Genomic DNA, 23,078 nt, shown 5'->3' on the forward strand with positions numbered 1-23,078 from the left:
GTGGGCTGCCAGGTGGCAAAGCAGCACGTGCGGGACGGCCGCAAGGACAGCCTCGATGGCTTCGTGGAGACCTTCAAGAAAGAGTTGTCCAGAGACGCTTATCCAGGAATCTACGCCTTGGACTGTGAGATGTGCTACACCACGCATGGCCTAGAGCTGACCCGCGTCACCGTGGTGGACGCCGACATGCGAGTGGTGTACGACACCTTCGTCAAGCCCGACAACGAGATCGTGGACTACAACACCAGGTTTTCCGGAGTCACCGAGGCCGACGTCGCCAAGACGAGCATCACCTTGCCCCAAGTGCAAGCCATCCTGCTGAGCTTTTTCAGCGCCCAAACCATCCTCATCGGGCACAGCCTGGAGAGCGATCTGCTGGCCCTGAAGCTCATCCACAGCACCGTGCTGGACACGGCCGTGCTCTTCCCGCACTACCTGGGTTTCCCCTACAAGCGTTCCCTCAGGAATCTCGCGGCCGACTACCTGGGACAGATCATCCAGGACAGCCAGGACGGCCACAACTCCAGCGAGGACGCAAACGCCTGCCTGCAGCTGGTGATGTGGAAGGTCCGACAGCACGCCCAGATCCAGCCACGCCACCGGTCCGCCTCTCCCGCCGCCCTGGCCTGTCCTTGGCCCCAGGCCCATTGCACAACCGCCATCAGTCCCGAGAGCTCACCCTGTCCACCTCGCCGCAAGGCCAAAGAAACCGGAGCAGTCGACGGCAGGAGAGGGCAAAAAGCCAAGAGTAACCCCAACCGGCCACTCTCAGTCCCCCGGAATCCCTGCCGCGGACCCTCGGGCCTGTCCCCATCCCTCTGCCCTTCCCAGACCTCTGTCCTTCCACTAATCGCCTCCCGCAGCACCGAGCCGCCACTCCCAGTCCCCCGAGTCCCTGCCGCGCCCCCTCGCGCCTGTCCACATCCCTCTGCCCATCCGAGACCTCTGTCCTTACACCACTAGCCACCCCACGTGGGACTTCCATGGCCTCTGAGTACAAGGCCAGCCCCCCGGCCCACCAGCTTTCTGAATGTGTGCTTACCTGTTTTTCTCGAGAGGCACCACAGTGAGGTGGGTGAAGCACTTAGGCTCTGGAGTTAGATATCTGGGTTCAAGGCCAAATTCCACCACTTACTAGGTTTCTAATATTGCACAGATAATGTCTTTGCGCTTCTACCTTTTGATCTTTAAAGTGTGATCAAAAGAGACTTAGACTCCCACATCATAATAACGGGAAACTTTAACAGCCCTCTGTAAACATTAGACAGACCAACGAGACAGAAATCTAAAAAGGATATCCAGGAATTGAACTCAGCTCTGCACCAAGCGGACCTAGGAGACATCTACAGAACGCTCCACCCCAAATCGACAGAATATACATGCTTCTCAGCACCACATCACACTTATTTCCACATTGACCACATAGTTGGAAGGAAAGCACTCCTCAGTAAATGTAAAATAACAGAAATTACTACAAACGGTCTTTCAGATCACATTGCAATCAAAGTAGACCTCAGGATAAAGAAACTCACTCAAAACCGCTCAACTGCATGGAAACCGGACAACCTGCTCCTGAATGAGTACTGGGTACTTAAGGAAATGAAGGCAGAAAGAAAGATATTCTCTGAAACCAATGAAAACAAAGGCACAACATACCAGAATCTCTGGGTCACATTTAAAGCAGTGTGTAGAGGGAAATTTATAGCACTAATTGCCCACGAGAGAAAGCAGGAAAAATCAAAAATGCATACCCTAACATCACCATTAAAAGAATGAGAGAAGCAAGAGCAAACACATTCAAAAACTAGCAGAAGGCAAGAAATAACTAAGATCCGAGCAGAACTGGTGGAGATAGAGACACAATAAACCCTTCAACAAATCAATGAATCCAGGAGCGGGTTTTTGGCAGTGATCAACAAAATTGATAGAGCACTAGCAAGACTAAGAAAGAAGAAAAGAAAGAAGAATCAAACAGATGCAGTAAAAAATGATAAAGGGGATATCACCACCGATCCCACAGAAATACAAACTACCATCAGACAATATTATCAGCACCTCTAAGCTAATGAACTAGAAAACCTAGAAGAAATGGATAAATTCCTGGACGCATACAACCTCCCCAGAGTAAACCAGGAAGAAGTTGAATGCCTGAGTAGACCACTAACAGGCTCTGAAATTGAGGCAATAATTAACAGCCTATCAAGCAATAAAACTCCAGGACCAGACGGATTCACAGCCGAATTCTACCAGAAGGACAAGGAGGAGCTGGTACCATGCCTTCTGAAACTATTCCAATCAACAGAAAAAGAGGGAATCCTCCCTCACTCATTTCATGAGGCCGGCATCATCCTGATCCCAAAGCCTGAGAGAAACACAACCCAAAAAGAGAATTTTAGGCCTATGTCCCTGAGGAACATCGATGGGAAAATCCTCCATAAAATACCGGAAAAACGAATCCAGCAGCACATCAAAGGGCTTATCCATCATGATGCAGTGGGCTTCATCCCTGACATGCAAGGCTTGTCCATCATATGCAAAACAATAAACATAATCCAGCATATAATCAGAACCAAAGACAGAAACTGCGTGATTATCTCAACAGATGCAGAAAAGGCCTTTGACAAAATTCAACAGCCCTTCATGCCAACAACTCTCAATAAATTAGGTATTGATGGGACATCTCCCAAAATAATGAGGGCTATTTAGGGCAAACCCACAGCCAATATCATACTGAATGGGCAAAAAGTGGAAGCATTCCCTTTGCAAACTGCCACAAGACAGGGATGCCCTCTCTCACCACTCCTATTCAACATAGTGTTGGAACTTCTGCCCAGGGCAATCAGGCAGGAGAAAGAAATAAAGAGAAATCAATTAGGAAAAGAGGAAGTCCAATTGTCCCTGTGTGCAGATGACATGATTGAATATTTAGAAAACCCCATCGTCTCAGCCCAAAATCTCCTTAAGCTGATAAGCAACTTCAGCAAAGTCTCAGGATACAAAATCGAGGTGCAAAAATCACAAGCATTCTTATACACCAATAAGAGGCAAACAGACAGCCAAATCATGAGTGAGCTCCCATTCACAATTGCTTCAAAGAGAATAAAATGCCTAGGAATCCAACTAACAAGGGATGTGAAGGACCTCTTCAAGGAGAACTACCAAGCATTGCTCCACGAACTAAAAGAGGAGACAAACAAATGGAAGAATATTCCACCATCACGGATTGGAAGAATCAATATCGTGAAAATGGCCATACTGCCCAAGGTAAATTATAGATTCAATGCCATCCCCATCAAACTACCAATGACTTTCTTCACAGAACTGGAAAAATCTGCTTTAAAGCTCATATGGAACCACAAAACGGCCCCCACTGCCAACATATTCCTAAGCCAAAAGAACAACGATGGAGGCATCAAGCTGTCCGACTTCAAGCTACAGTAGAAGGCTACAGTAACCAAAGAGCATGCTATCGGTTGCCGTTTTGGTTACCGTAGACCAATGGAACAGAATAGAGCCCTCAGAAATAATACGACACATCTACAACCATCTGATCTTTGACAAACCTGACAAAAACAAGAAATGGGGAAAGGATTCCCTATTTAAAAAATGGTGCTGGGAAAACAGGCTAGCCATATGTCAAAAGCTGAAATCGGATCCCTTCCTTACACCTTGTACAAAAATTAATTCAAGACAGAAGAAAGACTTAAATGTTAGATCTTAAACCATACAAACCCTAGGAGAAAACCCAGCCAATACCATTGAGGACACAGGCATGGGCAAGGACCTCATGTCTAAAACGCCAAAAGCAATGGCAACGAAAGCCAACATTGACAAACAGCATCTAATTACACTAAAGACGTTCTGCATAGCTAAAGAAACTCCCATGAGAGTGAACAGGCATCCTGCAGAAAGGGAGAAAATTTTTGCAATCTACTCATCTGACAAAGGGCTAATATCCAGAATCCACTAAGAACTCAAACAGAGTTACAAGAGAAACCAAACAAGCCCATCAACAAGTGGGGGAAGGATATAAAGAGACACTTCTCAAAAGAAGACATTTATGCAGCCAACAGACACATGAAAAAATGCTCATCAACACTGGCCATCAGAGAAATGCAAATCAAATCCGCAATGAGATATCATCTCACACCAGGTAGAAGAGCGATCATTAAAACGTCAGGAAACAACAGGTGCTGGAGAGGTAGTGGACAAATAGGAACACTTTTACACTGTTGGTGGGACTGTAAACTAGTTCAACGGTAGTGGAAGATAGTGTGGTGAATCCTCAAGGATCTCGAAATAGAAATACCTTTTGACCCAGCCATCCCATTACTGGGTATATATACCCATAGGATTAGAAATCATGCTGCTAAAAGCACACACGCAGACGTATGTTTATTGCGGCACCATTCACAGTAGCAAAGACTTGGAACCAACCCAGATGTCCACCAATGATAGACTGGATTAAGAAAATGTGGCACAAATACACCATGGAATACTATGCAGCCATGAAAAAGCATGAGTTCATGCCCTTTGGAGGGACACGGATGAAGCTGGAAACCATCATTCTTAGCAAACTATAGCAAGGACAAAAAAACCAAACACCGCATGTTCTCATTCATAGGTGGGAATTGAAGTATGAGAACGCTTGGACACAGAAAGGGGAACATCACACACCGGGGCCTGTCATGGGCGTGGGGAGGGGGAGGGATAGCATTAAGAGATATACCTAACGTAAATGACTAGTGAATGGGTGCAACACACCAACCAGGTGAATCTTGGAAGGCAAAAGCTACTGAATTTAGCGAATTTGTGGAGGCATTCCCAGAAATCAGCCAGGTGAAGTATCACACAACCGAAGACTGCACCACTCCTCTAAGGCAGCACTATGCGGCAAACCCAGACGGCCACTCTTCTCACCCCTCCTCCGTTGGCTGTTCTGGGTAATGTGGTTCAAAAGTCACCCAGGCAACTGCAAAAATAGCTGAAATGGAGTAAGGGCTTCAGGCTGGTGACTAGCAGAGGTCCACCTGACCCCCGTAAGCTGCTGAACAAGAAGGGCTGCCAGAAGTGTCCCCCTAGGGAATTTGGTGGAGACGAAGACCCGCTCACTGGACAAGGGTTCCTCCCAGGAGACGCCCGAGCGGAAGAAACGGGCTGTGAGCCACGCCCTTTCACCCTCCGCTACCCCGCCCTGGGCTGGTGAAGGTGCGCGTAAGGATGAGGACTACTGAGCCCTGAAGAAATAAATCCTTCCCCTTTGACCCCAAGGAGGATTGCCTGTGAGGATCTTCAACGAGTCTATCCGTGTCTAGACACGGGAGCAGGTCTGTCCGGCACAGCACCTCCCTCAAGGAGGAGAAGAGTGAGGAGAAAGGAAACTCAAGTCTGACCATTCTGTCCTGGGAGAGAAGAGGAGGATCTCATCTCTCATCTGTCCAAGCATGGCAAGGAGACTTTCTCTCATCTTTCCAAGCAAGGTGACTTTTTATAATTAGGAAACAAAAAGAATTTAGAAGGCATGAAAGCAGCCCGTAAGGTGCATTCCTAAGGACTGCCCATTGAAACTGACAAAATTGCCCTTGTTTGATGAGAGGAATGAGCAGAGCACTGAGGTGGTGAACAGGGATCTAGTGAGACTTTCCCAGCATGTTTCTACCAAAGCTTTCTCTAAGCTTCTCGGAACACTCTCCTAATAAGCAGATGTTTGGCCCTTCAGAAAGTCAACAAGCAAAATGCCTTGAGTGTCCCAAAACACTGATGCCATGATGTTGGCTCCTGACTGGCCTCCTTTTCCTTTGACTGGACCACTGCCACCTCTCGGTAGCCGTCGCTTTGATGATGCTTTGCATTCGAGGTCATATTGGTAAAGCCATGTTCCAACTTCCGGTTACAATTTGTCAGAGGGATGCGTCAGGATCGTGATCCCTCCTGTTTAAAATTTCCACTGATAGCTCTCGTCGTAACTGCAGCTGATCTGGGCACAGCGGTTTTCACAGCCACTGCAGGATTCATCTCCCACATCTTCTCACCTCTTCTTGAAACAAGCTATACATTCGTAAAGAGTTCATTTCTTTGGGGTAGTGTCCTTAGAAGCTTTTGTTAAAACATCAATGATTTCTTCATTCTTCCACCCAAGCTTCACCAGAAATTTGATGTTTGCTCTTGCTGCAATTTTCGTGGAATTCATGTTGCTCTGATAGGAGTCCTTTTCAGTGGATGTCTCATCCTTCTCAGTGCCTCAAACTAGATCTAGTTCAGAAAGGTTATAAGAAGTTCGGACAAGTTTATCTGAGTGCAAACCAGTGGAAACCCATGCATAGTTTCTTCACCATGTGCATTTTCTATGAACCTTTTGAAGAACCCCTGTGTTGAACATTGCCCAAGTCGTGGGAGAGAAGTGGGTGCGGTCCACTTCCTGTCCTCAATTTGCCCTCAGCGGAGGAGTGCACAGAGCAGGGAAACGCAACCCCAGAGAGATCCTGCCCTGCAGCATGCAGCAGACTGCTGGCCCAGTCCTGGCTCCATGGGGTGCTGTGTGGGCCCAAGCAAGTTGACCAAACTCCCTGACGCTGAAATGAATCCTAGGTGGCCCAATTCCAGTAGCCATGATAGGACTGCCCTGCAGGGACAGTTAATTAACTCAGGAAAAGCAACCTAGCTCCAAGGTTAGCAACCAGGAGTTCCAGTTGATTCCATTAGTGCACCCCTTGAGGCATTCCCAAGCTGGAGTCTGGTGGAAGATGAGGCTCAGTGTGATTGGATGGAAGCAGCAACCTATCAAGGAGAAGTCCCACCCACTCTGCCCTGTGCGTCTATAAAGGCGACGGGTGGCGGCCGCGGCACTCATTGAAGCCGCCAGTTGGGAGAGGAGCAGAGCCAGGCCGGTGCTCCCGAAGGCAGCAAGATGTTGCGAGCCACAGCTCCCTGCTGGTTCCCACCTGGATACCCAGAAGCTAAGAAGGTGGCCGAGGAGGCGGCCCTGGAGGCAAGAAGCCGCCAGTTGGGAGCGGAGCAGAGCCAGGCCGGTGCTCCCGAAGGCAGCAAGATGTTGCGAGCCACAGCTCCCTGCTGGTTCCCACCTGGATACCCAGAAGCTAAGAAGGTGGCCGAGGAGGCGGCCCTGGAGGCAAGAAGCCGCCAGTTGGGAGCGGAGCAGAGCCAGGCCGGTGCTCCCGAAGGCAGCAAGATGTTGCGAGCCACAGCTCCCTGCTGGTTCCCACCTGGATACCCAGAAGCTAAGAAGGTGGCCGAGGAGGCGGCCCTCGAGGCTCCAGAATTCCCCCTGCCCTCTCATCAGCCTGCCCAGAGCTTCGGGCTCCGGGTGCCCCAGATGCACAACCAGGCCTCCGCATTTGTGGACATCCAGGCGGAGCCCCAGAACAGGGGTCCGGCGGTGCCCCCAGCGTGTCTCAAGATGGTGACGGAGGCGTCCTACTTCCCTGCGCAGAGGGGATCGGCCTGCTGCTTGCCAGCCGCCCCAAGGCTGACAGAGAGGCCCTCGGGAGTCCACATCTCAGCCCCCAGGAAGAGGAAGACGATCGCCCAGTCTTCCAGCCCTTGCTTGGTCACAAGTTGCACAGATGCCAAGAGAACCCGGGTGGCCAGCAGCAGCCAACGCTCCAGTGGCTCCAAGGTCGGCAGACAGCCAGGGAAGACGCGCAACAGGTCAGGGATGGCATGCAAGACCACCACCACCATCAGCTCTAAGCGAATCGTCCGTCGTCCATCCCTACCGAGTTTGAAGAAACCTATTATCCTCCGAAGGTCTGGGTGCCAAGTCCCCACCGTCCTCCGCCGAGGCTATCTCCAACTCTTCACCGAAGAGTGTCTCAAGTTCTGCGCCTCCAAGCAGGAGGCCGTGGAGAAGGCGCTGAACGAGGAGAAGGTGGCCTACGACTGCAGCCCCAACAAGAACAGGTACCTGAACGTGGTCCTGAACACCCTCAAGAGACTGAAGGGCCTGACCCCCAGCTCCATGCCGGGCCTCAGCAGGGCCGCCCTGTACAGCCGCCTCCAGGAGTTCCTGCTCAGCCAGGACCAGCTCAAGGAGAACGGCTACCCCTTCCCGCACCCCGAGCGGCCCGGAGGCGCCGTCCTCTTCACTGGCCAGGGGAAGGGGCCCGGCGACTCCTCCTGCAGGGTCTGCTGCCGTTGTGGCACCGAGTACCTGGTGTCCTCCTCGGGCCGCTGTGTACGCGACCAGTTGTGTTATTATCACTGGGGGCGGGTCCGCTGGAGCCAGGTGGCTGGAGGCCGGGTTAGCCAGTACACCTGCTGTGCAGCTGCTCCTGGCTCTGTGGGCTGCCAGGTGGCAAAGCAGCACGTGCGGGACGGCCGCAAGGACAGCCTCGATGGCTTCGTGGAGACCTTCAAGAAAGAGTTGTCCAGAGACGCTTATCCAGGAATCTACGCCTTGGACTGTGAGATGTGCTACACCACGCATGGCCTAGAGCTGACCCGCGTCACCGTGGTGGACGCCGACATGCGAGTGGTGTACGACACCTTCGTCAAGCCCGACAACGAGATCGTGGACTACAACACCAGGTTTTCCGGAGTCACCGAGGCCGACGTCGCCAAGACGAGCATCACCTTGCCCCAAGTGCAAGCCATCCTGCTGAGCTTTTTCAGCGCCCAAACCATCCTCATCGGGCACAGCCTGGAGAGCGATCTGCTGGCCCTGAAGCTCATCCACAGCACCGTGCTGGACACGGCCGTGCTCTTCCCGCACTACCTGGGTTTCCCCTACAAGCGTTCCCTCAGGAATCTCGCGGCCGACTACCTGGGACAGATCATCCAGGACAGCCAGGACGGCCACAACTCCAGCGAGGACGCAAACGCCTGCCTGCAGCTGGTGATGTGGAAGGTCCGACAGCACGCCCAGATCCAGCCACGCCACCGGTCCGCCTCTCCCGCCGCCCTGGCCTGTCCTTGGCCCCAGGCCCATTGCACAACCGCCATCAGTCCCGAGAGCTCACCCTGTCCACCTCGCCGCAAGGCCAAAGAAACCGGAGCAGTCGACGGCAGGAGAGGGCAAAAAGCCAAGAGTAACCCCAACCGGCCACTCTCAGTCCCCCGGAATCCCTGCCGCGGACCCTCGGGCCTGTCCCCATCCCTCTGCCCTTCCCAGACCTCTGTCCTTCCACTAATCGCCTCCCGCAGCACCGAGCCGCCACTCCCAGTCCCCCGAGTCCCTGCCGCGCCCCCTCGCGCCTGTCCACATCCCTCTGCCCATCCGAGACCTCTGTCCTTACACCACTAGCCACCCCACGTGGGACTTCCATGGCCTCTGAGTACAAGGCCAGCCCCCCGGCCCACCAGCTTTCTGAATGTGTGCTTACCTGTTTTTCTCGAGAGGCACCACAGTGAGGTGGGTGAAGCACTTAGGCTCTGGAGTTAGATATCTGGGTTCAAGGCCAAATTCCACCACTTACTAGGTTTCTAATATTGCACAGATAATGTCTTTGCGCTTCTACCTTTTGATCTTTAAAGTGTGATCAAAAGAGACTTAGACTCCCACATCATAATAACGGGAAACTTTAACAGCCCTCTGTAAACATTAGACAGACCAACGAGACAGAAATCTAAAAAGGATATCCAGGAATTGAACTCAGCTCTGCACCAAGCGGACCTAGGAGACATCTACAGAACGCTCCACCCCAAATCGACAGAATATACATGCTTCTCAGCACCACATCACACTTATTTCCACATTGACCACATAGTTGGAAGGAAAGCACTCCTCAGTAAATGTAAAATAACAGAAATTACTACAAACGGTCTTTCAGATCACATTGCAATCAAAGTAGACCTCAGGATAAAGAAACTCACTCAAAACCGCTCAACTGCATGGAAACCGGACAACCTGCTCCTGAATGAGTACTGGGTACTTAAGGAAATGAAGGCAGAAAGAAAGATATTCTCTGAAACCAATGAAAACAAAGGCACAACATACCAGAATCTCTGGGTCACATTTAAAGCAGTGTGTAGAGGGAAATTTATAGCACTAATTGCCCACGAGAGAAAGCAGGAAAAATCAAAAATGCATACCCTAACATCACCATTAAAAGAATGAGAGAAGCAAGAGCAAACACATTCAAAAACTAGCAGAAGGCAAGAAATAACTAAGATCCGAGCAGAACTGGTGGAGATAGAGACACAATAAACCCTTCAACAAATCAATGAATCCAGGAGCGGGTTTTTGGCAGTGATCAACAAAATTGATAGAGCACTAGCAAGACTAAGAAAGAAGAAAAGAAAGAAGAATCAAACAGATGCAGTAAAAAATGATAAAGGGGATATCACCACCGATCCCACAGAAATACAAACTACCATCAGACAATATTATCAGCACCTCTAAGCTAATGAACTAGAAAACCTAGAAGAAATGGATAAATTCCTGGACGCATACAACCTCCCCAGAGTAAACCAGGAAGAAGTTGAATGCCTGAGTAGACCACTAACAGGCTCTGAAATTGAGGCAATAATTAACAGCCTATCAAGCAATAAAACTCCAGGACCAGACGGATTCACAGCCGAATTCTACCAGAAGGACAAGGAGGAGCTGGTACCATGCCTTCTGAAACTATTCCAATCAACAGAAAAAGAGGGAATCCTCCCTCACTCATTTCATGAGGCCGGCATCATCCTGATCCCAAAGCCTGAGAGAAACACAACCCAAAAAGAGAATTTTAGGCCTATGTCCCTGAGGAACATCGATGGGAAAATCCTCCATAAAATACCGGAAAAACGAATCCAGCAGCACATCAAAGGGCTTATCCATCATGATGCAGTGGGCTTCATCCCTGACATGCAAGGCTTGTCCATCATATGCAAAACAATAAACATAATCCAGCATATAATCAGAACCAAAGACAGAAACTGCGTGATTATCTCAACAGATGCAGAAAAGGCCTTTGACAAAATTCAACAGCCCTTCATGCCAACAACTCTCAATAAATTAGGTATTGATGGGACATCTCCCAAAATAATGAGGGCTATTTAGGGCAAACCCACAGCCAATATCATACTGAATGGGCAAAAAGTGGAAGCATTCCCTTTGCAAACTGCCACAAGACAGGGATGCCCTCTCTCACCACTCCTATTCAACATAGTGTTGGAACTTCTGCCCAGGGCAATCAGGCAGGAGAAAGAAATAAAGAGAAATCAATTAGGAAAAGAGGAAGTCCAATTGTCCCTGTGTGCAGATGACATGATTGAATATTTAGAAAACCCCATCGTCTCAGCCCAAAATCTCCTTAAGCTGATAAGCAACTTCAGCAAAGTCTCAGGATACAAAATAGAGGTGCAAAAATCACAAGCATTCTTATACACCAATAAGAGGCAAACAGACAGCCAAATCATGAGTGAGCTCCCATTCACAATTGCTTCAAAGAGAATAAAATGCCTAGGAATCCAACTAACAAGGGATGTGAAGGACCTCTTCAAGGAGAACTACCAAGCATTGCTCCACGAACTAAAAGAGGAGACAAACAAATGGAAGAATATTCCACCATCACGGATTGGAAGAATCAATATCGTGAAAATGGCCATACTGCCCAAGGTAAATTATAGATTCAATGCCATCCCCATCAAACTACCAATGACTTTCTTCACAGAACTGGAAAAATCTGCTTTAAAGCTCATATGGAACCACAAAACGGCCCCCACTGCCAACATATTCCTAAGCCAAAAGAACAACGATGGAGGCATCAAGCTGTCCGACTTCAAGCTACAGTAGAAGGCTACAGTAACCAAAGAGCATGCTATCGGTTGCCGTTTTGGTTACCGTAGACCAATGGAACAGAATAGAGCCCTCAGAAATAATACGACACATCTACAACCATCTGATCTTTGACAAACCTGACAAAAACAAGAAATGGGGAAAGGATTCCCTATTTAAAAAATGGTGCTGGGAAAACAGGCTAGCCATATGTCAAAAGCTGAAATCGGATCCCTTCCTTACACCTTGTACAAAAATTAATTCAAGACAGAAGAAAGACTTAAATGTTAGATCTTAAACCATACAAACCCTAGGAGAAAACCCAGCCAATACCATTGAGGACACAGGCATGGGCAAGGACCTCATGTCTAAAACGCCAAAAGCAATGGCAACGAAAGCCAACATTGACAAACAGCATCTAATTACACTAAAGACGTTCTGCATAGCTAAAGAAACTCCCATGAGAGTGAACAGGCATCCTGCAGAAAGGGAGAAAATTTTTGCAATCTACTCATCTGACAAAGGGCTAATATCCAGAATCCACTAAGAACTCAAACAGAGTTACAAGAGAAACCAAACAAGCCCATCAACAAGTGGGGGAAGGATATAAAGAGACACTTCTCAAAAGAAGACATTTATGCAGCCAACAGACACATGAAAAAATGCTCATCAACACTGGCCATCAGAGAAATGCAAATCAAATCCGCAATGAGATATCATCTCACACCAGGTAGAAGAGCGATCATTAAAACGTCAGGAAACAACAGGTGCTGGAGAGGTAGTGGACAAATAGGAACACTTTTACACTGTTGGTGGGACTGTAAACTAGTTCAACGGTAGTGGAAGATAGTGTGGTGAATCCTCAAGGATCTCGAAATAGAAATACCTTTTGACCCAGCCATCCCATTACTGGGTATATATACCCATAGGATTAGAAATCATGCTGCTAAAAGCACACACGCAGACGTATGTTTATTGCGGCACCATTCACAGTAGCAAAGACTTGGAACCAACCCAGATGTCCACCAATGATAGACTGGATTAAGAAAATGTGGCACAAATACACCATGGAATACTATGCAGCCATGAAAAAGCATGAGTTCATGCCCTTTGGAGGGACACGGATGAAGCTGGAAACCATCATTCTTAGCAAACTATAGCAAGGACAAAAAAACCAAACACCGCATGTTCTCATTCATAGGTGGGAATTGAAGTATGAGAACGCTTGGACACAGAAAGGGGAACATCACACACCGGGGCCTGTCATGGGCGTGGGGAGGGGGAGGGATAGCATTAAGAGATATACCTAACGTAAATGACTAGTGAATGGGTGCAACACACCAACCAGGTGAATCTTGGAAGGCAAAAGCTACTGAATTTAGCGAATTTGTGGAGGCATTCCCAGAAATCAGCCAGGTGAAGTATCACACAACCGAAGACTGCACCACTCCTCTAAGGCAGCACTATGCGGCAAACCCAGACGGCCACTCTTCTCACCCCTCCTCCGTTGGCTGTTCTGGGTAATGTGGTTCAAAAGTCACCCAGGCAACTGCAAAAATAGCTGAAATGGAGTAAGGGCTTCAGGCTGGTGACTAGCAGAGGTCCACCTGACCCCCGTAAGCTGCTGAACAAGAAGGGCTGCCAGAAGTGTCCCCCTAGGGAATTTGGTGGAGACGAAGACCCGCTCACTGGACAAGGGTTCCTCCCAGGAGACGCCCGAGCGGAAGAAACGGGCTGTGAGCCACGCCCTTTCACCCTCCGCTACCCCGCCCTGGGCTGGTGAAGGTGCGCGTAAGGATGAGGACTACTGAGCCCTGAAGAAATAAATCCTTCCCCTTTGACCCCAAGGAGGATTGCCTGTGAGGATCTTCAACGAGTCTATCCGTGTCTAGACACGGGAGCAGGTCTGTCCGGCACAGCACCTCCCTCAAGGAGGAGAAGAGTGAGGAGAAAGGAAACTCAAGTCTGACCATTCTGTCCTGGGAGAGAAGAGGAGGATCTCATCTCTCATCTGTCCAAGCATGGCAAGGAGACTTTCTCTCATCTTTCCAAGCAAGGTGACTTTTTATAATTAGGAAACAAAAAGAATTTAGAAGGCATGAAAGCAGCCCGTAAGGTGCATTCCTAAGGACTGCCCATTGAAACTGACAAAATTGCCCTTGTTTGATGAGAGGAATGAGCAGAGCACTGAGGTGGTGAACAGGGATCTAGTGAGACTTTCCCAGCATGTTTCTACCAAAGCTTTCTCTAAGCTTCTCGGAACACTCTCCTAATAAGCAGATGTTTGGCCCTTCAGAAAGTCAACAAGCAAAATGCCTTGAGTGTCCCAAAACACTGATGCCATGATGTTGGCTCCTGACTGGCCTCCTTTTCCTTTGACTGGACCACTGCCACCTCTCGGTAGCCGTCGCTTTGATGATGCTTTGCCTTCGAGGTCATATTGGTAAAGCCATGTTCCAACTTCCGGTTACAATTTGTCAGAGGGATGCGTCAGGATCGTGATCCCTCCTGTTTAAAATTTCCACTGATAGCTCTCGTCGTAACTGCAGCTGATCTGGGCACAGTGGTTTTCACAGCCACTGCAGGATTCATCTCCCACATCTTCTCACCTCTTCTTGAAACAAGCTATACATTCGTAAAGAGTTCATTTCTTTGGGGTAGTGTCCTTAGAAGCTTTTGTTAAAACATCAATGATTTCTTCATTCTTCCACCCAAGCTTCACCAGAAATTTGATGTTTGCTCTTGCTGCAATTTTCGTGGAATTCATGTTGCTCTGATAGGAGTCCTTTTCAGTGGATGTCTCATCCTTCTCAGTGCCTCAAACTAGATCTAGTTCAGAAAGGTTATAAGAAGTTCGGACAAGTTTATTTGAGTGCAAACCAGTGGAAACCCATGCATAGTTTCTTCACCATGTGCATTTTCTATGAACCTTTTGAAGAACCCCTGTGTTGAACATTGCCCAAGTCGTGGGAGAGAAGTGGGTGCGGTCCACTTCCTGTCCTCAATTTGCCCTCAGCGGAGGAGTGCACAGAGCAGGGAAACGCAACCCCAGAGAGATCCTGCCCTGCAGCATGCAGCAGACTGCTGGCCCAGTCCTGGCTCCATGGGGTGCTGTGTGGGCCCAAGCAAGTTGACCAAACTCCCTGACGCTGAAATGAATCCTAGGTGGCCCAATTCCAGTAGCCATGATAGGACTGCCCTGCAGGGACAGTTAATTAACTCAGGAAAAGCAACCTAGCTCCAAGGTTAGCAACCAGGAGTTCCAGTTGATTCCATTAGTGCACCCCTTGAGGCATTCCCAAGCTGGAGTCTGGTGGAAGATGAGGCTCAGTGTGATTGGATGGAAGCAGCAACCTATCAAGGAGAAGTCCCACCCACTCTGCCCTGTGCGTCTATAAAGGCGACGGGTGGCGGCCGCGGCACTCATTGAAGCCGCCAGTTGGGAGAGGAGCAGAGCCAGGCCGGTGCTCCCGAAGGCAGCAAGATGTTGCGAGCCACAGCTCCCTGCTGGTTCCCACCTGGATGCCCAGAAGCTAAGAAGGTGGCCGAGGAGGCGGCCCTGGAGGCAAGAAGCCGCCAGTTGGGAGCGGAGCAGAGCCAGGCCGGTGCTCCCGAAGGCAGCAAGATGTTGCGAGCCACAGCTCCCTGCTGGTTCCCACCTGGATACCCAGAAGCTAAGAAGGTGGCCGAGGAGGCGGCCCTGGAGGCAAGAAGCCGCCAGTTGGGAGCGGAGCAGAGCCAGGCCGGTGCTCCCGAAGGCAGCAAGATGTTGCGAGCCACAGCTCCCTGCTGGTTCCCACCTGGATACCCAGAAGCTAAGAAGGTGGCCGAGGAGGCGGCCCTCGAGGCTCCAGAATTCCCCCTGCCCTCTCATCAGCCTGCCCAGAGCTTCGGGCTCCGGGTGCCCCAGATGCACAACCAGGCCTCCGCATTTGTGGACATCCAGGCGGAGCCCCAGAACAGGGGTCCGGCGGTGCCCCCAGCGTGTCTCAAGATGGTGACGGAGGCGTCCTACTTCCCTGCGCAGAGGGGATCGGCCTGCTGCTTGCCAGCCGCCCCAAGGCTGACAGAGAGGCCCTCGGGAGTCCGCATCTCAGCCCCCAGGAAGAGGAAGACGATCGCCCAGTCTTCCAGCCCTTGCTTGGTCACAGGTTGCACAGATGCCAAGAGAACCCGGGTGGCCAGCAGCAGCCAACGCTCCAGTGGCTCCAAGGTCGGCAGACAGCCAGGGAAGACGCGCAACAGGTCAGTGATGGCATGCAAGACCACCACCACCATCAGCTCTAAGCGAATCGTCCGTCGTCCATCCCTACCGAGTTTGAAGAAACCTATTATCCTCCGAAGGTCTGGGTGCCAAGTCCCCACCGTCCTCCGCCGAGGCTATCTCCAACTGTTCACCGAAGAGTGTCTCAAGTTCTGCGCCTCCAAGCAGGAGGCCGTGGAGAAGGCGCTGAACGAGGAGAAGGTGGCCTACGACTGCAGCCCCAACAAGAACAGGTACCTGAACGTGGTCCTGAACACCCTCAAGAGACTGAAGGGCCTGACCCCCAGCTCCATGCCGGGCCTCAGCAGGGCCGCCCTGTACAGCCGCCTCCAGGAGTTCCTGCTCAGCCAGGACCAGCTCAAGGAGAACGGCTACCCCTTCCCGCACCCCGAGCGGCCCGGAGGCGCCGTCCTCTTCACTGGCCAGGGGAAGGGGCCCGGCGACTCCTCCTGCAGGGTCTGCTGCCGTTGTGGCACCGAGTACCTGGTGTCCTCCTCGGGCCGCTGTGTACGCGACCAGTTGTGTTATTATCACTGGGGGCGGGTCCGCTGGAGCCAGGTGGCTGGAGGCCGGGTTAGCCAGTACACCTGCTGTGCAGCTGCTCCTGGCTCTGTGGGCTGCCAGGTGGCAAAGCAGCACGTGCGGGACGGCCGCAAGGACAGCCTCGATGGCTTCGTGGAGACCTTCAAGAAAGAGTTGTCCAGAGACGCTTATCCAGGAATCTACGCCTTGGACTGTGAGATGTGCTACACCACGCATGGCCTAGAGCTGACCCGCGTCACCGTGGTGGACGCCGACATGCGAGTGGTGTACGACACCTTCGTCAAGCCCGACAACGAGATCGTGGACTACAACACCAGGTTTTCCGGAGTCACCGAGGCCGACGTCGCCAAGACGAGCATCACCTTGCCCCAAGTACAAGCCATCCTGCTGAGCTTTTTCAGCGCCCAAACCATCCTCATCGGGCACAGCCTGGAGAGCGATCTGCTGGCCCTGAAGCTCATCCACAGCACCGTGCTGGACACGGCCGTGCTCTTCCCGCACTACCTGGGTTTCCCCTACAAGCGTTCCCTCAGGAATCTCGCGGCCGACTACCTGGGACAGATCATCCAGGACAGCCAGGACGGCCACAACTCCAGCGAGGACGCAAACGCCTGCCTGCAGCTGGTGATGTGGAAGGTCCGACAGCGCGCCCAGATCCAGCCACGCCACCGGTCCGCCTCTCCCGCCGCCCTGGCCTGTCCTTGGCCCCAGGCCCCTTCCACAACCGCCATCAGTCCCGAGAGCTCACCCTGTCCACCTCGCCGCAAGGCCAAAGAAACCGGAGCAGTCGACGGCAGGAGAGGGCAAAAAGCCAAGAGTAACCCCAACCGGCCACTCCCAGTCCCCCGGAATCCCTGCCGCGGACCCTCGGGCCTGTCCCCATCCCTCTGCCCTTCCCAGACCTCTGTCCTTCCACTAATCGCCTCCCGCAGCACCGAGCCGCCACTCCCAGTCCCCCGAGTCCCTGCCGCGCCCCCTCGCGCCTGTCCACATCCCTCTGCCCATCCGAGACCTCTGTCCTTACACCACTAGCCACCCCACGTGGGACTTCCATGGCCTCTGAGTACAAGGCCAGCCCCCCGGCCCACCAGCTTTCTGAATGTGTGCTTACCTGTTTTTCTCGAGAGGCACCACAGTGAGGTGGGTGAAGCACTTAGGCTCTGGAGTTAGATATCTGGGTTCAAGGCCAAATTCCACCACTTACTAGGTTTCTAATATTGCACAGATAATGTCTTTGCGCTTCTACCTTTTGATCTTTAAAGTGTGATCAAAAGAGACTTAGACTCCCACATCATAATAACGGGAAACTTTAACAGCCCTCTGTAAACACTAGACAGACCAACGAGACAGAAATCTAAAAAGGATATCCAGGAATTGAACTCAGCTCTGCACCAAGCGGACCTAGGAGACATCTACAGAACGCTCCACCCCAAATCGACAGAATATACATGCTTCTCAGCACCACATCACACTTATTTCCACATTGACCACATAGTTGGAAGGAAAGCACTCCTCAGTAAATGTAAAATAACAGAAATTACTACAAACGGTCTTTCAGACCACATTGCAATCAAAGTAGACCTCAGGATAAAGAAACTCACTCAAAACCGCTCAACTGCATGGAAACCGGACAACCTGCTCCTGAATGAGTACTGGGTACTTAAGGAAATGAAGGCAGAAAGAAAGATATTCTCTGAAACCAATGAAAACAAAGGCACAACATACCAGAATCTCTGGGTCACATTTAAAGCAGTGTGTAGAGGGAAATTTATAGCACTAATTGCCCACGAGAGAAAGCAGGAAAAATCAAAAATGCATACCCTAACATCACCATTAAAAGAATGAGAGAAGCAAGAGCAAACACATTCAAAAACTAGCAGAAGGCAAGAAATAACTAAGATCCGAGCAGAACTGGTGGAGATAGAGACACAATAAACCCTTCAACAAATCAATGAATCCAGGAGCGGGATTTTGGCAGTGATCAACAAAATTGATAGAGCACTAGCAAGACTAAGAAAGAAGAAAAGAAAGAAGAATCAAACAGATGCAGTAAAAAATGATAAAGGGGATATCACCACCGATCCCACAGAAATACAAACTACCATCAGACAATACTATCAGCACCTCTAAGCTAATGAACTAGAAAACCTAGAAGAAATGGATAAATTCCTGGACGCATACAACCTCCCCAGAGTAAACCAGGAAGAAGTTGAATGCCTGAGTAGACCACTAACAGGCTCTGAAATTGAGGCAATAATTAACAGCCTATCAAGCAATAAAACTCCAGGACCAGACGGATTCACAGCCGAATTCTACCAGAAGGACAAGGAGGAGCTGGTACCATGCCTTCTGAAACTATTCCAATCAACAGAAAAAGAGGGAATCCTCCCTCACTCATTTCATGAGGCCGGCATCATCCTGATCCCAAAGCCTGAGAGAAACACAACCCAAAAAGAGAATTTTAGGCCTATGTCCCTGAGGACCATCGATGGGAAAATCCTCCATAAAATACCGGAAAAACGAATCCCGCAGCACATCAAAGGGCTTATCCATCATGATGCAGTGGGCTTCATCCCTGACATGCAAGGCTTGTCCATCATATGCAAAACAATAAACATAATCCAGCATATAATCAGAACCAAAGACAGAAACTGCGTGATTATCTCAACAGATGCAGAAAAGGCCTTTGACAAAATTCAACAGCCCTTCATGCCAACAACTCTCAATAAATTAGGTATTGATGGGACATCTCCCAAAATAATGAGGGCTATTTAGGGCAAACCCACAGCCAATATCATACTGAATGGGCAAAAAGTGGAAGCATTCCCTTTGCAAACTGCCACAAGACAGGGATGCCCTCTCTCACCACTCCTATTCAACATAGTGTTGGAACTTCTGCCCAGGGCAATCAGGCAGGAGAAAGAAATAAAGAGAAATCAATTAGGAAAAGAGGAAGTCCAATTGTCCCTGTGTGCAGATGACATGATTGAATATTTAGAAAACCCCATCGTCTCAGCCCAAAATCTCCTTAAGCTGATAAGCAACTTCAGCAAAGTCTCAGGATACAAAATCGAGGTGCAAAAATCACAAGCATTCTTATACACCAATAACAGGCAAACAGACAGCCAAATCATGAGTGAGCTCCCATTCACAATTGCTTCAAAGAGAATAAAATGCCTAGGAATCCAACTAACAAGGGATGTGAAGGACCTCTTCAAGGAGAACTACCAAGCATTGCTCCACGAACTAAAAGAGGAGACAAACAAATGGAAGAATATTCCACCATCACGGATTGGAAGAATCAATATCGTGAAAATGGCCATACTGCCCAAGGTAAATTATAGATTCAATGCCATCCCCATCAAACTACCAATGACTTTCTTCACAGAACTGGAAAAATCTGCTTTAAAGCTCATATGGAACCACAAAACGGCCCCCACTGCCAACATATTCCTAAGCCAAAAGAACAACGATGGAGGCATCAAGCTGTCCGACTTCAAGCTACAGTAGAAGGCTACAGTAACCAAAGAGCATGCTATCGGTTGCCGTTTTGGTTACCGTAGACCAATGGAACAGAATAGAGCCCTCAGAAATAATACGACACATCTACAACCATCTGATCTTTGACAAACCTGACAAAAACAAGAAATGGGGAAAGGATTCCCTATTTAAAAAATGGTGCTGGGAAAACAGGCTAGCCATATGTCGAAAGCTGAAATCGGATCCCTTCCTTACACCTTGTACAAAAATTAATTCAAGACAGAAGAAAGACTTAAATGTTAGATCTTAAACCATACAAACCCTAGGAGAAAACCCAGCCAATACCATTGAGGACACAGGCATGGGCAAGGACCTCATGTCTAAAACGCCAAAAGCAATGGCAACGAAAGCCAACATTGACAAACAGCATCTAATTACACTAAAGACGTTCTGCATAGCTAAAGAAACTCCCATGAGAGTGAACAGGCATCCTGCAGAAAGGGAGAAAATTTTTGCAATCTACTCATCTGACAAAGGGCTAATATCCAGAATCTACTAAGAACTCAAACAGAGTTACAAGAGAAACCAAACAAGCCCATCAACAAGTGGGGGAAGGATATAAAGAGACACTTCTCAAAAGAAGACATTTATGCAGCCAACAGACACATGAAAAAATGCTCATCAACACTGGCCATCAGAGAAATGCAAATCAAATCCGCAATGAGATATCATCTCACACCAGGTAGAAGAGCGATCATTAAAACGTCAGGAAACAACAGGTGCTGGAGAGGTAGTGGACAAATAGGAACACTTTTACACTGTTGGTGGGACTGTAAACTAGTTCAACGGTAGTGGAAGATAGTGTGGTGAATCCTCAAGGATCTCGAAATAGAAATACCTTTTGACCCAGCCATCCCATTACTGGGTATATATACCCATAGGATTAGAAATCATGCTGCTAAAAGGACACACGCAGACGTATGTTTATTGCGGCACCATTCACAGTAGCAAAGACTTGGAACCAACCCAGATGTCCATCAATGATAGACTGGATTAAGAAAATGTGGCACAAATACACCATGGAATACTATGCAGCCATGAAAAAGCATGAGTTCATGCCCTTTGGAGGGACACGGATGAAGCTGGAAACCATCATTCTTAGCAAACTATCGCAAGGACAAAAAAACCAAACACCGCATGTTCTCATTCATAGGTGGGAATTGAAGTATGAGAACGCTTGGACACAGAAAGGGGAACATCACACACCGGGGCCTGTCATGGGCGTGGGGAGGGGGAGGGATAGCATTAAGAGATATACCTAATGTAAATGACTAGTGAATGGGTGCAACACACCAACCAGGTGAATCTTGGAAGGCAAAAGCTACTGAATTTAGCGAATTTGTGGAGGCATTCCCAGAAATCAGCCAGGTGAAGTATCACACAACCGAAGACTGCACCACTCCTCTAAGGCAGCACTATGCGGCAAACCCAGACGGCCACTCTTCTCACCCCTCCTCCGTTGGCTGTTCTGGGTAATGTGGTTCAAAAGTCACCCAGGCAACTGCAAAAATAGCTGAAATGGAGTAAGGGCTTCAGGCTGGTGACTAGCAGAGGTCCACCTGACCCCCGTAAGCTGCTGAACAAGAAGGGCTGCCAGAAGTGTCCCCCTAGGGAATTTGGTGGAGACGAAGACCCGCTCACTGGACAAGGGTTCCTCCCAGGAGACGCCCGAGCGGAAGAAACGGGCTGTGAGCCACGCCCTTTCACCCTCCGCTACCCCGCCCTGGGCTGGTGAAGGTGCGCGTAAGGATGAGGACTACTGAGCCCTGAAGAAATAAATCCTTCCCCTTTGACCCCAAGGAGGATTGCCTGTGAGGATCTTCAACGAGTCTACCCGTGTCTAGACACGGGAGCAGGTCTGTCCGGCACAGCACCTCCCTCAAGGAGGAGAAGAGTGAGGAGAAAGGAAACTCAAGTCTGACCATTCTGTCCTGGGAGAGAAGAGGAGGATCTCATCTCTCATCTGTCCAAGCATGGCAAGGAGACTTTCTCTCATCTTTCCAAGCAAGGTGACTTTTTATAATTAGGAAACAAAAAGAATTTAGAAGGCATGAAAGCAGCCCGTAAGGTGCATTCCTAAGGACTGCCCATTGAAACTGACAAAATTGCCCTTGTTTGATGAGAGGAATGAGCAGAGCACTGAGGTGGTGAACAGGGATCTAGTGAGACTTTCCCAGCATGTTTCTACCAAAGCTTTCTCTAAGCTTCTCGGAACACTCTCCTAATAAGCAGATGTTTGGCCCTTCAGAAAGTCAACAAGCAAAATGCCTTGAGTGTCCCAAAACACTGATGCCATGATGTTGGCACCTGACTGGCCTCCTTTTCCTTTGACTGGACCACTGCCACCTCTCGGTAGCCGTCGCTTTGATGATGCTTTGCCTTCGAGGTCATATTGGTAAAGCCATGTTCCAACTTCCGGTTACAATTTGTCAGAGGGATGCGTCAGGATCGTGATCCCTCCTGTTTAAAATTTCCACTGATAGCTCTCGTCGTAACTGCAGCTGATCTGGGCACAGTGGTTTTCACAGCCACTGCAGGATTCATCTCCCACATCTTCTCACCTCTTCTTGAAACAAGCTATACATTCGTAAAGAGTTCATTTCTTTGGGGTAGTGTCCTTAGAAGCTTTTGTTAAAACATCAATGATTTCTTCATTCTTCCACCCAAGCTTCACCAGAAATTTGATGTTTGCTCTTGCTGCAATTTTCGTGGAATTCATGTTGCTCTGATAGGAGTCCTTTTCAGTGGATGTCTCATCCTTCTCAGTGCCTCAAACTAGATCTAGTTCAGAAAGGTTATAAGAAGTTCGGACAAGTTTATTTGAGTGCAAACCAGTGGAAACCCATGCATAGTTTCTTCACCATGTGCATTTTCTATGAACCTTTTGAAGAACCCCTGTGTTGAACATTGCCCAAGTCGTGGGAGAGAAGTGGGTGCGGTCCACTTCCTGTCCTCAATTTGCCCTCAGCGGAGGAGTGCACAGAGCAGGGAAACGCAACCCCAGAGAGA

Source organism: Pan troglodytes, chromosome 7 (assembly GCF_028858775.2).
Source record: "Pan troglodytes isolate AG18354 chromosome 7, NHGRI_mPanTro3-v2.0_pri, whole genome shotgun sequence".
Classification (NCBI taxonomy): domain Eukaryota; kingdom Metazoa; phylum Chordata; class Mammalia; order Primates; family Hominidae; genus Pan; species Pan troglodytes.